Raw genomic sequence first — 3,607 nt, 5'->3', positions numbered from 1 at the left:
TGAAGATGAATATTTACACAGATCTTTCTAGTCGGAGGACATAATAGCACATGTGACTGTCACATGAGCACCGCTAGCGGCTGTGCACAATTACATCATTTTCTGTGAGAAAATAGGCAGAAACTAATTCTCATGTGATCTGTGATGTCGGGTTTGCCTATGATGGATGGACAGTTATTTTGGGGGGGTATTTTACTGTTTTTAATTATTTCTTCCTGGTTAGTTTTGCTATAATCACACGCACTGAACCAAATCTTCATCCTATGTGGGAACCTAACGTGTTTTATCCTCCTGCTGAAGCATACTGCTGGTGGAAAAACACAGACGCTCCACATTACAAATGTCAGGAGTCTCGTGGAAAGTCTTAATTTAAACGTCTGATAGCCAACAGAGTCACACTGTACATATAGCTCGGACTCTCTGACTGAGAGCGTTCTGGGATAAACTCCAATTACTACTCCGTCATACATCCACATTAAAATGCAACGCGAGTGAAAAGCTCAGCACTCACGGCCGTGACAGAGGCCGTATTTCACCGCCAGGAACAAGCAAGTCTTTTGAAATAGTGAGCAGTTTAAGTCCATACAACATGTGACGGCTCTGTATACTGCGGCTTGTTCAGCAGCATGGGGGCGAATTCACTTTCAGTTGTATCATCGTTATTTGGCCCTCCGAGCCAAGCCTTTGATTAAAGAGCGCTGTTTACATTTACGTTGGAACGTTATAGCCTTTTACTGTGCCTTACAGTACAGATTGTTATTTTAAGGAATCTCTTTAACCCAAACAAAGTGATGGGTTTAAATGAAATAAAGGTGCCTGGCTGGGCACGGAGATCGGTGGAGCATGATTCCTGGAAAGTGCTTTCCCATGTGTGGGCGGGCAGATCAGTTGGACAGGAGCAAGTAGCAGCCTGTGCTGGTGTTTGACTTAAAGGAGAGGGCATACTTTTGAACGCACTCCTGCCAAGTTACAGGCACTCAGAGACCTCCCACAGCTGCCTCTTGCTATTTTTTTTTTTTACACCGAGCCTGGGAACGCCGGGTTAGCTGCTCACCTGCAGCGTGTCTGGACACTTTTTAATCTACAGACGCTCTGCTGCAGGGAGTTTTGGTTAAGTATCGTACCTCTGAGATCTGAGCCGAATGGAAAAAAAAAAAGAAGATAAAAGAGATAATGTGTTGTAAGGGCGGCTGTATAATATTACTCGATGGACAGATAAGAAAATGCATATACAAACACAAAGCTGCGCATGCATATATGTACACACCCATTAGTGTAGTGGTCCAGATCCTTTAGATAAAGGGATTAAATGACTGGCGGTCTGAGCAGCTATTCTAATTGAAGATTTGCTGATGAAGACATACTAATGCTTAATGGGCCTTTTCTATTTTTACCACACTACACCCTCACTGACCTTTAGTAGTAAAAATACTGTGCTGCTAAGCTACATCACTGACTTTATTACCATTTAATAAGCCAGTTTCATCCTGTTACACCTGATTTATGGAAAATGCTGCTGCACACAGATCATTTTAGCATTTTGCACGCAGTTTGACAAAAGGTACGACAAAGATCTCCGGTTAAGGAAATATGAAGACTATGCACAAGCTGTATTTGCACGTTTACAGAAGTAGTCGTCTGTTTTTGCCTCGTCATGCTTGTGTTTGCAAAATATTTTTTTACGCACTGTACATCCACTATCTGAGGTGCCACTGGGTGCTGTCGCGGGTTCAAGGAGTGCAAATTTGTGAATGAAACTCCCTCCTTTTATGGTGCTGGTGGAGCTGTCAAGACATGAGGAACTTGACTTGATACTTTTATGGTTTCCTCTCGACAGTTTCAGCTGTTATTTCTCCTTCTCAATGAATTGCAGCGAGAGTTCACTCCAGTGCACGTTGTACTTCCATTTACTGTACTCGTGATTCAGCAGCTCCTTGTGATAAAGCAAACACATGTTTAAAAAAATGTAAATATTGAATTATTTGCTCTTGAATTAAGTCGATGCCTTGCAGTCTGGAGCGCGTATGAGTAATCAAACAGTGTTGAATGCTTCTTATCTTTAATCGTTCCTGTTAGTGATGATTCATTAAAAAGTTTTTTTGTGTCTCTGAAGGCTCTGGAAACTTTCCCCTGAACACTGTTACTTTTCTAACTCTTCAGACTCTACAAGGACGAGTTCAAAGCTGTGATCGTGACCGTTCACCGTTTCCGCTGTGAATCATGGTTTCAGGTGTTTCTGGCTTCTCATGAAATCTTACTTTCACATTTGAGCCAGAGTCACTTTTCCTCAGGAGGTACAGTAAATACAAACCAAACTTTGAAAGACTGCAGGTTGTTTGACAACAATTAAAGGGCAACTCCACCAATTATACATTAAAGTGTGTCGACAGGTCTTGGGGAGTACTACTGCATATATTAAAAAAAAAAAAAAGATAAAGTAGCATAAAGCCTTTTGTGGCTCCAGAGGAAGCTGCTTGTAATCTGCTAAACTGCCTCCAGTGATGTCACTCAGTGGCAAAAGTTGCATTGTGGGTTATGTAGGCAGCAGGTTTGGAAAAGGAAGGAGAATGTGTTGAATAAAGAAGATGATGTCTCTGGTGCTGCTGTTTTGTTATTTGATCATTTGTTTTCAAACTGTCTATAATGAGTCCAGAGTTATAGGAGTGTAACATTAGACCAGTGGACTACATTACCCACAATGCAGCTTAGCCACTGAGTGACATCACTGTAGGGCAATTTATCAGGTTACATGCAGCTTCCTCTGGAGCCACAAAAGGCTTTATATTACTTATTTCACACATGCAGTTGTACTCCTCAAGACCTGTGAACACACTTTACTGTGTAAGATTGGTGGAGTTACCCTTTAAAGACTTTTCTGTCCAACTGGAACAACAATATTCTCTCGAGGCTTGACTATAAAGACAATCTTTTGATTTATACCCAATATTATGGCTGGTTCAGCCGACATAGATGAACGTTGTCGCTGAAATAAGATCAGGACATCTATATTAATTTCATTGAATCATAAAATAGTGTCGTTTTCTGTGAATTTGCAAATATTTTCATTGAAACTACTGGACACAAGTTTTCCTTCTTGATTGGCTCCAAACTAATTATCATGTCACAAAACCTGATTTTACGTACTCATGATCGAAGAAAAAACTTTCAGCAGATCGATCTGAAAACATCCACCAAGTTTGCTCCTGGTGGAGAGAAAACTGAAAAGCCAATCAGCAGCATCAGTGACGACGCTGCTGGCCGTCTGATGGAGCCCCAAGCTGGATTTGACTGCAGGTGAGAAGTCACACCTGATCTCCGCAGAATGAACCCTGATCGAGGCTCGAGAGGTGTGAACGAGGCCGCATGTTTCTCACCTCCTGGTGTAAAATGCAAACAATGCCGCCCCGGCCTCAGTCAGAGTGAGGGATTTAGCAAGTGGCAGATTGTTGAATGGGAGAGAACAGACCGCTGGCGCTGGTGAACAAACAGAGCAGCCACATCAAAAGAGCGAGGGCGTGAACCGAGGCTGGACCACTGACGATGAGGTCAGACGAGTCGGGACATTTTTCCCTCAGCTGAAAAGCTGATGACTGTTGGAGAGGAAGTT

The sequence above is a fragment of the Pagrus pagrus genome (assembly GCF_965226575.1).
Source record: "Pagrus pagrus genome assembly, chromosome: 20".
In the NCBI taxonomy this organism is placed as follows: domain Eukaryota; kingdom Metazoa; phylum Chordata; class Actinopteri; order Spariformes; family Sparidae; genus Pagrus; species Pagrus pagrus.
Note: the sequence above shows the minus strand (reverse complement) of the source record.